This window comes from Lissotriton vulgaris, chromosome 2_1 (assembly GCF_964263255.1).
Source record: "Lissotriton vulgaris chromosome 2_1, aLisVul1.2, whole genome shotgun sequence".
Taxonomy (NCBI): domain Eukaryota; kingdom Metazoa; phylum Chordata; class Amphibia; order Caudata; family Salamandridae; genus Lissotriton; species Lissotriton vulgaris.
Window position 1 is genome coordinate 594,525,589 of NC_141687.1, and position 18,078 is coordinate 594,543,666.

Genomic DNA, 18,078 nt, shown 5'->3' on the forward strand with positions numbered 1-18,078 from the left:
TGCATACATTCTAAATTAAAATTGTACATCCTAGCATTAAGGGCCAACGGCAAGGTCTCAACCGGTGTCAGATCCCTACTACCAAAATCTCGCCCTCACCCTCTACCCTCATTGCTAACTGTAACTTCCCTTGTCGTGGTGGGGGCCCCCTTTCCACTCGACGCCATCTTAAAGGTCGTCCGAGTTCCCGTGTGAGGTATCTGTAGGAAGGACAGCGCGGACTCCCCCCATCCCCACACTCTCTATCCACCGTCGCGGATATCCCGGCCCCCGGGAAATTAGTAGGAGGGGCATCTAGCCGCCTCCCCCCGGGAGGGACCTATGGCCGTCTCCCCCTAGGTGACCCATCCTTAGTGGGTGCCGCCTCCCCGTGGAAGGGGCCAATGGCCACCTCCCCCCGGGCGCTCCCATCCATTCTGGGTGGCGCCCCCCTCTAGGGACCTTGAAATTACTGCTCACCGATCATGACCTTACCGCCCGACCAAAAAATAAATACGACAGTTGTTCACCTACTAAGGAAAAGTAAATACTGACATAGCCTTGATGTGTCATCAACTGCTCTCTCCTACAAAGGAAAAACATTATCCTAAAGGCAGAAGTCACATCCTTATCTTTAAACATTCCTTTACTTCTTCTACAAAGGAAAAAAGGCCTATACATCTATCTCTCAGCAAAACTTTATTTAAACAAACATTGCCATAAGGGGCTGGTGGGTGGGGCAAAATTGCTGCTTGTTCCGTCGAGGGCTCACGAGCAACGAGTGGGTGCAGCCTTCAGAGCACAGGAACAAGAGGACGCTTCTTCGGATTCCCGCTCTATTTATTCTTCTGCGGGAGGGCGTGTACCCTCCTCTGGTACGCCTACTGGGCGTGGTCTTCTGTGTAGGTGTCTAGGACAACCCCTCTTGGGCGGGAAAAGGCGCGCCCCGGCTACGCCACTTCGGGCATACCAGCCGAGCCACGCCCCCCGCCCAAAATGGTTTCCCGGGGGGATCGGGGCACCCAACCATACATTCGGGGGGACCGAGTGGTCGCCCCTTTCCATATGGCCGGGATGCCCGCCACCCCCTCCCAACACCAATCCCCAAGGATGGGAGAAGTCGGACACAGGTTTGAACTTTTGGAAGGCGGGAGGGAGTTACCCTCCCGGCCGTATTTATTAAAATATGAAACAAAATTTAAAACATTAAATAAAAGTTTCATGATTATGTACAATTTTTTATTTTTTACATTTCGATGAAGACATGTTCTTTGGCTAACCTTAACAGATCTCTAATACAAAGGTTTCCTAGCCGAGTCTAGCATCCTGAAAATGCATACATTCTAAATTAAAATTGTACATCCTAGCATTAAGGGCCAACGGCAAGGTCTTAACCGTTGTCAGATCCCTACTACCAAAATCTCGCCCTCGCGGTGTGAGTGGCGCATGCGCAGAGGACTCTACCCTCATTGCCAACTGTAACTTCCCTTGTCGTGGTGGGGGCCCCCTTTCCACTCGACGCTATCTTAAAGGTCGTCCGAGTTCCCGTGTGAGGTATCTGTAGGAAGGACAGCGTGGACTCCCCCCCCATCCCCATACTCTCTATCTGCCGTCGCGGATATCCTGGCCCCCGGGAAATTAGTAGGAGGGGCATCTAGCCGCCTCCCCCCTGGGAGGGGCCTATGGCCGTCTCCCCCTAGGCGACCCATCCTTAGTGGGTGCCGCCTCCCCATGGAAGGGGCCAATGGCCGCCTCCCCCCGGGCGCTCCCATCCATTCTGGGTGACGCCCCCCTCTAGGGACCTTGAAATTACTGCTCACCGATCATGACCTTACCGCCACAGGCCGGATAGTTGACCGACTATCCGGCCCCCCTACTCCTCCAAAAGGTCATGCTCCTCAAACCCCTTAGCCATGCTATGAAGTCTCCTATGAGTAAGTCATTCCCCTCCCTGGACAGATGAACCCCATCATTCAGATACATGTGATCACCCCGAATACACCCGTGAGGAATGCTATGCAACTGCGAAGAGCGGAACAATTTACCAATTTTATTGTTAACCCTTTTCAATGAATGGTTCAGTGCTGACAACGAAAGGCCCCCCCGCCATACCTTCCTTGGAATCATGTGGGACCAGGCAATCGTGCACCCCGGGACTCTTTTAGCCAACCAGCTAACAGCCGACAAAATGTGTTCCAATAACACTCGTCTACCCAGTGTCACCAAGTCATTGCCCCCCAGGTGTACTATGACTACAGATGACGGTGACCTTTGCGGCCCTAACAGACCCTCAAAAAACGATTCGAATTGGTCAAAACAGAGCCAGCCCTTCCCATGGAAGGTCACTCTGTACCCGTATTCCCCAGCTGCGTGAGTCGCGTCACCTGCCTTGAATACGTCCCCGGCGCGCCTCACATATGAGTGGCCCACGACCCATACCACTCTCTCTCCAGTCGGTGATCCTTGACCGCTGGTCTCCTGGTGCTGGGTCGACTGCAAATTCCGCCCCGCGTGACAGGCTCGCGAAACTGTAATTCAAACAAAAGACAAGAAGCGTGAGTGCATCTCAATTGATCTTTACAACATGTGCAATCGCACATACCCTTTGAAGCAATTTGAGGACCAACGTCCCAACTGTTTTACTTCCTCCGCACTCTGACCCCTGGCTGTAGCCTCAGTAGCAGCCCCTATCCTAAAGGAGTGGGTCCCAAAATCGCACGGGTCCATGCCCGCGGCAGCGATTGACAGTGCTAGCACCCTCTGAAACTGAAATCTCATCAGTGGGGTGCCATCTTTGTGCCTAAGCAAACTCCCCCCCCATGTAGCCGTCCTTAGTGCCAAGTATTCCTCTATACACTTTATCGGGCACGTGGGGGACCCTCGTGCGCGCTGCACGATAACACTATTTCCCATAGCTCCCTGGTCAGTTTTGGACCTGGCTATCGAGATCACCATTGAATCACCCCTAATTTGGACGTGATCCCAGCACAAGCCTCCCTCAACATCTTTCTTGTTCCTTGCGACAAGTTCGCTCACCCGCATAGCCCCATGGAATGCTAATGCAAAAGCTGCCCGGAACAGAACTGCTTCGAAATGGGAGGAGCACGTCTCGTCCAGTTTTGCTACGAGTAGAGACAACCTGTCTAAGCCAATCGGGCGTCTCGCATCTTGCTTGCGACCCTCGAGGCACTGCCAGCCGCGAAGGGCTTTCTTAACCAAAAAAGGAACCCGTCGGGTCTTTTATGCCATGCACCTGCGCCATGAATGAAATGGCCGCCCTATGCCTACTGGCCGTTGCCGCTGATCGGCCTTCTCTGTGCAGCGCTACCAGGAACCCCAGGAAGGATTCCTCCTGACCCCAGCTCTGTCTCCCTGTTGGACCCAAAAATGTGCAGTAGGAACGAAACGCTCCTTCGTATGCCTTCCTTGTCCTGGGGGCTAAGCTTGCTGCCACGAGGTCTTGTAATCCGGGGTACCGATTAGCCATAGCGCTTTGGGGAACGGTGCCGCCACTAGGTCCGCTGTGGGTAGATAGCCCCTGAATGCCTGCATATGTGAACGAGAGAGTGCATCAGCTGCATGATTCAGTACCCCTGGCACATGTTTCACCCTGAACTGTACATTCAATCTCATGCAAAGTAGTACAATTTCTTTCAACAATCTCAAGATCCACTTGCAGCGGGCTGCCTGCTGGTTAATGCACTCGACCACAGTCATATTATCAGACCAAAACACCACTGAGCAGTCCCTGAAGTCGTCTGGCCATGCCATCAGAGCAACCCAAATGGGGAATAACTCCAAGAACCCAATGTTACCTGTCAGACCGCTGGAGTGCCACCACGTCGGCCATACTTGCGCCGACCATCGGTTACCAAAGATGGCGCCAAATCCCACGCTCCCAGCTGAGTCAGTCCACAGACCAAGTTCGTCTGAAGACGCTGGTGGCTTGTTCCACACAACTCGACCGTTGAAGTCTGCCAGAAATGCCAACCAAATGCGCATATCCTGGCGAACCTCGGCCGACAGTCTCGTACGGTGGTGTCCCTCCCTGAGACCCACCATAGTTTGTGCAATAGAGCGTGAGAAGGGGCGGGCCATCGGCATCACCTTCAAGGCAAAGTTAAGCTGACCCACTGTTTGCTGTAACTGGTGCAGGGTCACTTTCTCCTTGCCCAGGCATTGTATCAGGGAAGCCCTAAATTTGGCTACCTTTTCTATCGGTAAACGGAAACATCCTTCCACCGAATCGAGCTCAATTCCCAGAAACTCCAGTGAAGTAGATGGTCCGACCGTCTTACCTGGTGCCAGTGGGACTCCGAACTCCCGCATGAGGCTGCAGAAGTCCCGTAGCGCCTGCGCACAACTCGTATCGCCAGCTGCACCCAAAAACAGGAAGTCATCTAAATAGTGCATCACATGCTTATGGCCGTGGCCACAGTGAATACCCACTGTAAAAAACAGCTGAACATTTCAAAATAAGCACAAGAAATGGAGCAACCCATCGGCATGCATTTATCCATGTAATAACTCCCTTGAAATGCAAAACCTAGCAAGCGCTGATCCTGTGGGTGTACCGGGAGCAACCGGAACACCGATTCGATATCTGATTTCGCCATCAGCGCCCCGGGGCCCAGGCGATTTAACATGGCCACGGCATCATCGAACGATGCGTACCGCACTGAACAAACTTCCGGGTTAATGGCTTCGTTCACCGAAGAACCCCTTGGGGCGGACAAGTTATGAATAAGTCTAAACTCCCCAGGGTCTTTCTTCGGGACAACCCCTAACGGGGAACATATGAAATCCGCCACCGGCGGGCGATGAAAAGGCCCCGCCACCCGCCCCAAGCTGACTTCTTTTGCAATTTTCTTTTCTGCAACGCTTGGGTTGTGTTGGACAGATAACTGGTTTTTACAAAAGGAGTCCCCCTGAAAATCCCCCGCCGGGATGTGGAAGTAGGTATGGGCGGAAAATCCGTTCCGCTCGCGGATTTTGCGGATTTTCGGGAAATTCGCAATCCGCGAGATTCGCGAATCTCCCGCAAAATCCGCAAATCCGCGAGCAGCGGATTTTGCTCGCACTGCTCGCACTGTTCGCGTGAGTTCGCGGCTTCCCAGTACAACTTCGCGCCCCGCGAATAAGTGCTAAATTGCAGAAATACGATCTTAGCAAAACTGAAACTACTTACCAGGTTCAAAAGTTCAGGCTCATCATTAGTAGCCATTTCCTGTAGTGCTTCCTGAGGGGCCCCTCCAGAGTTCAGTTGCCAGTTGCAACTATTATGTGACCCTGCTCTGAACCTCAGAATAGTTACACATATGCCACAAAGGTCCTGAATTACAGCTAAGGGAGACAAGCAGGAGCCAGGCTGGAAGTTAAAATCCATTAATCAGCCCCTAATTCATTATTGTCAGTTGGGGCAGGGCAGGTGTTGTAACTAATTTTGCAACAATGAAAGCACTTAGCAAGTGCAAAAGATCACTAATCAGGGCGCACTAAGGAAGCAGGTGCCAGCTAAAAAAATATTCTGTGACACATTAATCAACCCCAAATTAATTCAGGTCACTTGAGGCAGGGAAGGTGTGCTTTGCTTTGCCGAAAATAATGTACACTGGACAACCAGAGGGTGTGGTGATGAAACAGAGGGTGGCATGGGTGGGCCAGAGGGTGGCATGAGTAGTCAGAGAGTGGCAGTGGTGACAGAGAGTGGCAGTGATGAAGAAGAGTGTCCCAAACAGGCTGGACACGTAGAAACAACAAGTTCGCAAAACTTGCGACCCGACAGGTAAGTTCGCAAATTGCGAAATTGTAAAAACCCTCGCGAACTGGCAGAAACACGGGCGAACACAAAAAAAAAAAATCCGCAAATTCGCGGGAATTCGCGGATTTTGCGGATTGCGAGTTCGCAAATCCGCAAAATTCGCGAACGCGAGATCCGCAAAATTCGCCCATGCTTATGTGGAAGCCATGTAAGAATCCCTTCCTCAACACCCCAGCGGATACATGATCAGGGTATTTGTTCAACCAAGGAGTCAGAGCCATGATATCAATAGGTGTAGGCAATCGGTTACAAAGTCTTACCTCACTCTTGCTTAGACCCCCCTTTTCCTCCCGCCCCGCTGTTTTTAGATCTACAGCTACTCTCCGGGTGTGAGGAGTTCCCACAGCCCGCACACGCATGCCTGAACCTACATGTTCCCTGGGGTCTGTTACAGTTGAATGAATGAATGAAGGAGTTCTTGTAGATGCGCGGACTTTGCCCAATGGGCGTCAAGGCGCCTAAAACAAATGCAGAATCTAGCCAACTACAAAGTCCTATTTACTCATGGGTAGGCCCTCTTAAAAAAGTAAGTTTTGAGAGCCTTTTTGAAAGACTCGATGGTCGGGAGCGTTTTTATTTCAGTGGGAATGGAGTTCCACAGCTGCGGCGCAACCACGGAAAAAGCTCTGGCGCCCCATCTGGCAAGTTTGAAACGGGGAACAACCAGTTGACAGAGTCCCGCAGATCGGAGATTTCTTGTGGGGACGTAACGCATAAGAAGAGATCCGATAGCACGAGCAGGACCATCCTTCAATGCTCTGTGGGTCAGACAGAGAATTTTGAAGGCAATTCTGTACTGCACCGGGAGCCAGTGAAGCTCATTCCTGGCTGAAGTGGCAGAAGATGCTTTCGGGAGATCCAGAACAAAGCGTGCTGCAGCATTCTGGAGAATCTGCAGACGATGTATCAGGCCTTTATTGGCTTCCATGTACAAGGAGTTGCAGTAATCCAACCTTGAGCCAACCAGGGCGACTGCAACCTGTTTACGCGCCTGGGGGGATAAGTATCTGCGGATTTTATTGAGCGTCCTGATCACACCCCAGCAGGTGGCCACGGTCCTATTGACTTGCAGGGACATAGAGAGTGAGGTGTCAAATAATACTCCAAGAATTCTGGCGGAAGGGGAGGGAGTGGGGCAGATGCCAAGAGAGGAAGGCCAACACTCGCTCGACCACAGATTTTGACTCTTCCCAAAGACCAACACCTCCGTTTTTTTGCCGTTTAGTTTGAGGGAGTTTATAGTCATCCAGTCTGCCACATACTGCATGCATACCCTGAAACTAGCGGCAGCTGTACTGACAGAGTTGTGAGCTAGTGATACCATGATCTGGGTATCATCTGCGTAGGATACCACCTCCAATCCCCTGAGATTTAACCAGTCTTGCAAGGGGGGCCACATAGATGTTAAACAGGGTCGGACTCAAGGCCGACCCTTGTGGCACCCCACACTGCAATGACTTGGCAGGGGAGAGGTGGTTCCCGAGCATAACTCTCTGTTCCCTTTCAGTCAGGAAGGAGTTTAAGAGGCTCAAGGCCGGTCCTGTGACACCAGCTTCCCTCAGCCGAGATGTAAGAATGGCGGGGGATAGGGTGTCGAACGCGGCCGTGAGGTCTAAGAGGACCAAAACAGTAGTTTGGCCAGAGTCCACCTTGCGTCGGATGTTGCCTCTATTGAAGCCCCAACAAACCCCACGCTTGCCGCCATTCCCACCGGTCTTGGGCTGATAGTCCCCACCGGCGCCCGCTCGAAAGGGCACCGCGGGCTTTTGGCGGGCGAACCCCGACCCGCTCCCGCTCGGCGAGGACGTACCTGCCGCCCCTGGAAAGAGCTGCTTGTGCCATGACACCGAGTCAAGGCAATCCCAAGTCAAAGTAGCATCAAACTCTTTCACTTTCCGGAATTTCATATCATAACCTTTCCATTCATCCCCCTCATACATGGAATAAAAATCCATAATCCTATTCTGATAGCAAGTCAACTCGGTCATCAGTCCAGGCTTTCGTTCCCCCATGACTGCAATAAATATGGAAAAGGCCTTAACCCAGTTCGTTACCGTCTCATCAACCCTGAATTCCGCCATCTTGGCGCGCCATACACTGGGATGCCATAAATCTTTCTGGGATTTTGCATATTCCATCTCGCGATGGTCAGTCAATAATGAAAACATGTTAACATATTTCTCCCCCCATATTAGTTCCTTTGTGGCCATAGGGATGTGCTGTGCCACCCTTTCCTGCCTCGAGGGTAATGAACCCTCCCACGCCATTGGCAATGTGTGCTTACCAGGTTCAGCCGTTGTTTCTGCCGCCTTTTCCTGGCCAACCGCAGGTCCTCCCGGCGCCACCTGTGGGGGAACAAGAGGAACATTCGCTGTTGCGGCCTCTCTCGACTGCCGCAATTGCTCGATTATTAGTCTGGCCTCCTCGGCCGGGTCCCCCGCGGCCACTGCCCCCCCTGCTTTCTTCTTGAGCCATGGCAACACCGCCGCTAACTGGATGGCCAATTCGGGAGGCATCTCCTCATCATTAGCGGGAGTAATTACAACCGGGATCGGCAGACCTATATCTGGGTTTGGTACCGGGATGTCCGCCGGCGTGACGGGGGCGACTGGGGGTACCACAGGAACCGGGACCTCTCCAGAAACCACCCTCCTCTTGACCCGCTTCCCCATACCCTCGGGGACGACTCCCGGCAAGGCCGGGCCTATTACCTTCTTAGGACGACCTGAGTTCAGGGCTGCCAACTGTTTCTTAACCTCAGCCAAACCTCGACCGATCGAATCAACTTTTCCGAGCTTTTGGTCCATACCAGCCATTCGGTTCGACAACAGGCGCAATACCTTCTCCATCTCGGAGCCTTTTCCTGCTTTCTTGCCAGCCATGGTTTCGAGTATTCGGCTCTAAATCAATCACGAGGTCCTGGATCCTTCGTACTCCAAATCACTGAAAAAGAAACAACAAAATTACAAGTTCTCAAAATTGCCGCTTGTTCCGTCGAGGGCTCACGAGCAACGAGTGGGTGCAGCCTTCAGAGCACAGGAACAAGAGGACGCTTCTTCGGATTCCCGCTCTATTTATTCTTCTGCGGGAGGGCGTGTACCCTCCTCTGGTACGCCTACTAGGCGTGGTCTTCTGTGTAGGTGTCTAGGAAAACCCCTCTTGGGCGGGAAAAGGCGCGCCCCGGCTACGCCACTTCGGGCATACCAGCCGAGCCACGCCCCCCGCCCAAAATGGTTTCCCGGGGGGATCGGGGCACCCAACCATACGTTCGGGGGGACCGAGTGGTCGCCCCTTTCCAATCATGCATTTTGAAGTTACTTATAAATGAATTAAGAAAGTTAGTAAGGCTAAATGCTGTTCGTGTGGCTGCGGATAAAAGTGGCTTGAAAATCAAAAATTAATAAGCAACCATAAACATAACAAGTGCCCATAATGGAATAATCACCCAAAATTCCATCATATCTCAAGTTCTGGCAGTAGCGTTGAACGGTCTTACTTAGTAATTCTTTTCATTCTATATATAATTTTCTTTTTTGTTTATATTTATGGATTTATTTCTTTTTAAACATGTTTTATATACATATGTTGTGTTTGGTTACGCAATTATTAAAGGAGGGAGATGTGACACATCCTAGCCTTAAAGCTACACAGAATGTTGGTGTAGCGTTCTGGATTTAGGCTGTGTTCAGGTTCTAGATCACCGACAGATTTGACAATTGTTGGTTATGCTTCCTCCTTCCCCCCCCCTGGCTTCATGTTTCGGTGTCAGATCTTTTTAGAATGCTAGCTCCTCGATCCGCTAGATCTCATCCATTTTAACAGATAAAATGCATTCAAACAACCATTCCTTGAGCTGGAACCAGCACCAGTGGCAATTAAGCCACTTCGGGGTTCTCCTTTACCTATTCTGCATTTTTGATTCCCTTCTCAACAACTTTCATTTGCATGTTGAAACATTACCAATTATGCTGGACGTGCAGAAGCACTCATAGACACAATTTACAACATTACAGATTGCCTTCCAAGAAGGGAATGGTCAGAATTTGGTTGTGCTGAAGTAGGCAGCCATATTGAGTGTCACTAGCTATGTTGTCTTTAGGGACATCAAGAATATTCCGATAGGCAGGGAAGGAGTGTGAGCTCATAGCCTCACTGTATGACTACCCCCAAAGAAACACCTGCACCTCCGAGCTGCACAGCTCCTGCGATGCCCCACACAAAAACAGACCTCACAAACACATGTCCTAGAATTGTAAGTGAACACTACTCCATGCACCGGTCAGGCTCGTACTGTATCCGCACCTGATGTGCGCTTGCAACATCACTAAAGAGCGATTCCATAGGGTCGTGGTCTGTCACCGACAGAGATGGCTGCTCATTGCTGACGTTCCTTGCCCTGGCAGCCTTGAAACGTCAGTCACCAAATAATACACCTTTATGGTTTCTAGTTCAGCCACTTCACGGTGGAAAGCTGCCAGCTACTTTCAGATATAATCTTTGCAGTTCGGCATTAGTGCTTTCAAGGGCATTTCACTTTCTTTCCCTTCAGAACCAAGCCTCGGTTATGAAAGTAAACTTCAGAAATTATGCAGTGGCAATGGTGAACAAGGCTCCACGCGCGCTGTATTATTCTTAAAGCTTCATGAATTCTAACAGATACTGTTCTATCCAGTTTTATTGTGTACGAGTGTCTCAATGTTTTTTTTCTCCATAGAAATCTTGTAAGAACATATTTTCTAAACATGTCAAATGAATTAACCTTACAATAAACGCTTTTATCGTCTGCGGATTCGCTTTGATTTATTTTAGTGTATTTCTCCACTGAATGTTGAGATCAATATTTCACAGGTTTTCAGTGTTAATCTGGACATTTCTTTTTTTACCAGATAAAACTATTTATGATCTTTGACATGCTGGAATTTGCAATGATTCAAGGAATCTGCATGCTATAGTTTCTTAAAACAGGTCCTCGGAAGCCTTTATTTTGCTTTTCTTAGATGTGCTAATTCGTTTTTCCTGCATCTGCCAAAAATAATAAAAGTTATCCTCATTTAAATTCTTTTCCAGACCTTCTAATGTACTCTGGTTCAAACTGGAAGTTATTCTGATTATTAATATTTCATGCTCCATCGCTGAAGTAAATATCCTTTTTATTTTCAGAAATCACGCATCCTGTCTCACGGTGAACTCCTTGAACCTTTTTCCACTATATCCCTGTTACTTTCTGACTCTGTGTACTTTACGAATCTCTGCATTCCTAATATTGGTCTGTATGAGCAGCATCCTTACTCATGTATATTAAAAAGCCATCAAAGACTCCCTTAAATCTGAAGATTCAAAACGTGTTGCATTAGTATGATGCATGCTCATTGTAATCCAAATTGTGACTCATATTCAGTCAACTGTAGATGTGTACATAGTAATATTTAGATGCGGTTAGAGATACACTCATTTTGAATGTGATGGTATATCAGAAGACAGGGTTTATTTTATGCCAGCACAAATATTTGTACAACAAGGTCACCTGAGGTCAGTGGCAGCTCGCACAGGTAAGAGTGGTGATGCGGGGTGGGGTGGAATGGGGTATGGTGGAAGTCAACGAGCAACGGGATAAATAATATATATTTTTTTTTAAGTACTTTGCCCTCGCCGCATCACCGACGCGGTGATGCGGCAAGTGCAAAGTAAATGGTTTTATTTATTTATTTAATATTACTTAACCTGTCGTCTGTCGACCACCACCCCTGCCCTGCCACGCCCTACTGCCCCACAGCTCTTACCTGTACAAGCCACTACTGCCTGAGGTAGTAAGTCCAAGCTATCGTACTGATATTTTTATATGACTATTATTGATAGCACAATGCGTGCATTGTAGACTGTTTCTGATAAGCTCCAATTATCTGAAAAAGTATATTTTATAACTTTTATTCTTGTATAGCCAGATCTAAGGACATCACTTTTAAATGTGAAAAGAAAATGAGTAACAGCAATATTTCTCCTGGCAGTCCATCCAAACCTCTAGCACCTATTGAATTGTCTTCCAACTAGGGATACTTTTCTCAGATGGAAGATAGGTGGGTGCCAATGGAGAAAAGTACAGTGGATGTTGAATAAAGGATTAGTGAAGTGCAAGATGAATCTAGTAGAGTCCCTAAGACTGTAGAATCTGAGGTCTCTACATTTAAAAAACAGACAGAGTGGGTGGGCGGGGGCGGAATCAAGCCCTAAAAGATTTGGGGGCTCTTTAGGCTCGCTCTACCACTTCTGGTCTGACTTCTGCCATCTCTGGCTGCACTAGCAGCCTCTCAAGGTCAATAAGTGGCTCCAGACACTACCCCCCGCCCAAAGACTGGACAACGACCCACTTAATAATCCTGCTAGACCACCCCACTACAGAGCCTGCCAAGAGGCAGCGGGCCACACCTGCTTCTCCCCCGCTTCTGGATGAATAGAAGGTGCCTTGCTCGCTGAACAAGTTTAGTAGCTGGTGCTGCTGGAGGTAATTTGCCCCAGCAGGCTGCCTGTTTACCATCGCTGTGTTTCTCCTCCTGGTGGGGGACCTCTTTTGGGAAAGCTTTATCGTGCGTTCCCACAGCCCTTCCCCTGACAAGTGCGGTCGATGTTCCTTCTGGCTTTGCCTGATGCCAGTCTATGCGCTAGAACCCTCCATGTGTTGGTGCTGCTTCTGGGAGCCTGCCTCCAATAAATACCCTGCTGATCTCCTTGCACTTCCTCCCATTTGCTCTGTGGGTGCTCGAGGGCACCCCTCATCGATCTTGGCAGCCTTCTTCGCAGGCAGCTTCTGGTGACTCAACTACAACTCAAGACCTAAGTAATAAGTTATGGCCTTCACGACCTGTTGATCATGCTTATTACACACAATGGTGTTACCCACAAATACAATATTTCTACTTCCCTGGAGCGGTTCCAGATCCCGTCGATGACCCAGAGATGGGCATGGATGGGACTCCTACCTCTGGACTCTGTATAGAGCCCACCATGGATGCTTTAGCCTCTGGGCATTGTGCAGGACCAGCAACAACCCCATTGAGACTCCTACAACAATTGTTCAAGCTCTTCTAAATCCCATCAGAGAGGCAATCATCTCCCACCAATAGGGGCAAGTCCCGATCCCAGCTGAAACTGAGAAAGACACTCATGGCACTGATCTCTAATTACTCTGGTGCACTCACAACTCTTCATCTCCTTCTTTTCCAGGCCAAACGTGACAGCCACCCTTCAACTAGAGTACCTTTGATGGCCAGATTCTGGAGGCGACAAAGCAAATACCCACCTGTAAAGCACCGGGAGAAGATGGCTTCCCTATCGGATTCAACAAAATGAACGCAGCACTCCTGGTTCCCCTTTAGGCAAAGATGTTTGTCCACGTGAGGGAAACTCTCCTCCTCATTCAGACTTTAACGCGGCAACTGGCGTCATACTTCCTGAACCAAACAAAGATCTTCAGCTGTGGGACAGCTATAGGCCCATCTCGCTGATCAATGCAAATAAGAAAATATTACCTAAAATGCTCATCACTCAACTCTGAAAGATCAATTCAAACCTGCTTCATAAATGGCAAGTGAGCGTTGTGCCTCAGAGATCCTCTACCAACTATATGTGGGTGCACTCAAATCAAAAGACTTTATTCGGTTATATTGCATAAATAACCATAAAAGTACATAAAATCACAACAATTTATACAATCATCATAGTTAATACCACAAAACGATCAAACAAATATATGTCATAGGCTCATAACTAAAATTTTACATAATTATCGTCTTCCACGGATAAAAAACACTTTTAAGAAAAGCCGATACAGATGCCACTGAAAATATATCGGCCAGTTTTTGTATTGCTAGAAAAACAGGACAGCACTGTCTCACATTCATATATTTTAAAATGGGCAAGATCCACCTTTTCCTTGATATTAAATAAAACCTGCAAAAGAATAAAATATGGATATCCGATTGGGTGGACAGATCATCACATGGGCATTTACTAATTCCCTTGGTCCAGTCATTGGTTACAGGAAAACTCAACAGCTTAAACAGTATCCCAAATCTAAATTGAGTTAACAGGAACCTTTTGTGATCTTTCATCTGCAGAGTTAGGTATGGCTGGATAACCTTCGGTGTTAAAATCAGTTGATGAGAGATCACAGTCTTTTTTGACAGCTCTATTTGGTCTCTTCGATTCTCTAAGAAGGTTAAGCATAACTTTTTCAGCGCTTTTCTAGGGATCTTAGACATTGACGGAGGATCATCATAGAATTCAGAATGATCAATGCTACTGCAAAATGACTTAATGTAGCACAGCCAATTCACCCTTTGCACACCATCCAATTTCAGGGCATCCCCCAAAATGAGGCGGTTCAGGTGACATTCGTCAGTAGTCCATACCCTATGCCACAAGAGAATCGGTTGGGCCTTGATTAAGTCTTCCAGATATGGGATACCCAGTTAGGAGTGACAGTTATGGCTAGTCATACTCTTAGGTACGGCTAGGAGGTATCTCAAAAAAACATTTTCAGTCAGATGTAAACTAGTGACATTTGAGTTACCCCAAATACCCACCCCGTAAGTTACCACCGCAACACAGCTAGCTTTATAAATACATAAAAGCTCCTTGACCGGCTTTTTCCCCATCTTTTTGCTAAATGACTTGAGGGCCATTATAGACTTAGCAAATAACAGGTTTCTACCTTTAACTGCACTGCACAATTGACCTGTACATTTAAACAAAATCCCCAAATATGGAAATGTTGGAGTATGGTCTAGTGGTTTGGAGTCAATAAACATAGTTCTTTTCCTCTGATTCACTCTTCCACCACAATTCATAGAGAAAGTTTTGGTGCAGTTTACCTGCAAATCTAAATTAGTCATGAAAGTGGTAAAGGAGGTAATCATTGTTTGCATAGCTATGGGGGTTCTTGCCATCAGGACAGCATAATCTGCATAAATAGAAGCAGGTATTCGACGAGTTGAAACAATTGGCATATCAATGCAGTCATGGAGCAAAGTTTCCTCCAAACCATTGATATAAATGGAGAATTGAAAAGGGGCAAGGACGCATCCTTGCCTCACTCCCCTCGCAATGTTAAACATTCTGGTGCATTCCCCACTTTTACCATATCTAATCATTGCCCTAGCCCCATTATACAATTCTCTTAGAAATTTAATAATGTTGTCCTCCATTCCCAACTGGGTTAAAATTAGCCATAATTTGCCATGATTAACACAATCAAAGGCGGATGTCAGATCTACAAAAGTTAAAAACAACCTTCCTCCCTTAGCCTTAGTGTATTTCTCTATTAAATAGATAGGTTAAGTCCTTGGTCAATGGTTCCTACTCCTTCTCTGAAACCATATTGAAGGTCGCTAATGATCTTGTGCTCATCCGCACATGAGTGCAATCTATCTAATATGACCCTACCGATAATTTTAATAGTCGAGCCAAGCAGGGATATGGGCCAAAAACATGCACAACTCGCCCTGTCACCCTTTTTAAAAATGGGTAAAATAATTGATTTATACCAGGTACTAATCAATCCTACTGAGCAAGCAGCATTAAAGGTTCTTGTATGCAGTGGGGCCCTTAGTGATACATTGTTTTTAAAAATGTCCACCAGGTCTCCAACAGGGCCAGGTGCCTTACCCCCTAGACTTGAGTTAATACCTTTAATAACTTCTTCCAAGGAAAAGTTAAGGTTCAGCCCTTCATTACTCGTCTCCTTCTCAGTTCGCTCCCTTGGGACGTCAACAATAGTTGCCACTGGGCTATAAAGTGCTTCAAAGTGTCTAACCCATTCATCCTCGGTGACCGTGATCTCAATCCGGGCCTTTGTATTGTCCTTAAAATATGGTGCATTAACTGCCTTCCAAAAGGCCGTCATATCCTTTAATTCAGAGGGCTCTATTAGGGCTGTCCACGCTTCCCTCTTCAACGAATCCCTTCTAGTTTTAAGTGCAGATTTATATTCTTTGCGAAGGTCCGTAATCTGAGTCTGATTTCTATCGTGCCTGCACAAGGCCTGTTTCAGATTTGTGTGTGCCTTACTACACATTTTATCAAACCAGCCCCTAGTCTTCCTCAGATTATTCTTATTCTTTGCATTAATCCACAATCCTTCCTTGATACGTGTCGTTATTTTTCTAAAGTTGTTAATAATAATGATATCATCAGAGGCCATGTCCAGGCAGGCAGTGAAACACGTATTACAGGCGTTAATTAGGTTACAGAGAAACTCATCAGGTGCCACCTTAGACCATTTTAGAGCGTAGCCATTCTGCCTAGCGATTTCAATGTCTCTAGAATATGTCACTGGTGTTTTATGCACAGTCACTCGTGGGTCTGATATTACTACCCTAATAGGGAAATGGTCACTAAGGCGAGTCTCTAGTACATTGTAGCTGGCGACACTGTCCCCATAACACGAGGAAATCAGGATATAATCAATAGTGGAAGATAGCCCCCTGCCATTAAAAGTAGCAGAGAAAGGTACTTCTGGGTTACACAATTCAATTGAAAACCCTAGATTATTCATAAACATAATCTCATTCAGGGCATTCCCCGTTACTGAATGCTCAAAGTGTGACAGTGTGGTATCCCTATCCACCAATAAATCCGCAATTCCCTGTTCCAGCTCTGTTACAAAGGGCACAATTAAATTCGCCCCCCCCCATATAACAACAAACTGTTTGTGATCACAGCTAATTATGCTTTTAAATTTGGTGCTCAGGGTTTTAAGCACTGCAAGCATATCTACTGTAGGGATATTATTATATAAGTTTACAATCAAAATACTAAAGGTGTTTTTCATATGTAGCCCAACTTTATGATAAAAGCAATTATGGTAAAAAATCTCAATATCTTTACAGTTAAAACAGTTTGAAACATACGTGCAGAGCCCCCCCTTCGCTCTGCCATGTAATGAACCGATGGCTGGGGTGAATATAGTTTTAAAACCATTCACATGGTACTCTTCCTTGGCCCATGTCTCCTGCAAGCACATAACATCGCAATTATTAATTAATTTAGACCAAAGCGGGTTGTCTACTTTAGCTCTTAGTCCAGCAATATTCCAAAAGGTAATGGTCCATTTATCCCCAGTTCCTCCGTTTATGCCTGCAGCGGGGTTCCCGGCATTCTCAACAGAAGATACTGATATCCCCCCACTTCGACTTTCGTCCCTCGTTATTGTAGCGTTAAATTTTTCAGGGGATTTAAGTTCAATGATATCCCTACATGGTTCTAATCTCTCATATTCAACGTGAGTATGTAATATCCCCCCACTTGGAATTACTTCCCTTATAGTTGTGCCATCTGGGCTTTCAGAGCGACCCAGCTCTGTTCTAATCCCATCAGGCTCCACTTTTCCAAGGGATTCAGAGTTCTACTGATATACCGTTATTTGGGGAGTCAGAAAGTTGTCAAAGCTATTCACATTCACATTTGCCCTATCCTTCACCTATCAATCCACCCCCCCCAAGCTGGACAGGGAATCAAAATGATTACTAATTGGAGCACTAAATACGTACCATGCTAGATGTGTATTGTAGCGATTGATAGGATGGTAGCCTCTGCACATATTAGTTAGTGGGGGGCCATTAAATTGGTTTCCAGCTTGGAAATGATTTTTTCCATAGTGTGAATAATGGGCTCTCTGTCTGCCATACAGAGCGGGGACCGGTGGGTAAAAATAACTTAAATCGAAGGTAAGGATTCCCCCAGGATTGTCACAGTTCTGGAAACCACTTATGAACTGTACAACTCGGGGGTCTCTAAAGTTCACTATTATGCAATCGCTTTCAATATTCTTTACCTTGTGTCTCACCCAGCATGCTCTCCGTACACTTATAATTTCCCCTTGTAAATCTGGTCTAAGTGGTCTATTTTTTCCTAGCCAAAACATGGCTTTATTTTTTAATTCATAAAAGGTTTCATCCCTTTCATGCTTCCACTCGGGGACACCGGCCAGCACAATTACATAAGGGGACGATTCTGGTGGCAGATCAACCCTCTTCCAACTACCTTTATTTCTTATTCCCGCAGATTCTACAGGATCCACCACCGCTGCTGTTTTCTCTGTGCTCTTATTAGTGCTATTTTGGTGGCTATGTGCCTGAATACCCCTTACCGCCGGACTTATTTGCTGGGATACCTTACTCGTTAACTTTCCACTTGTTTGTTTTAATGTTTCATTACCTCTTTGTCCCATCTTCTCACTAGGTAAGGGCTTCAGACTATTTTTAGGATTTACAGGGTCACTAGGA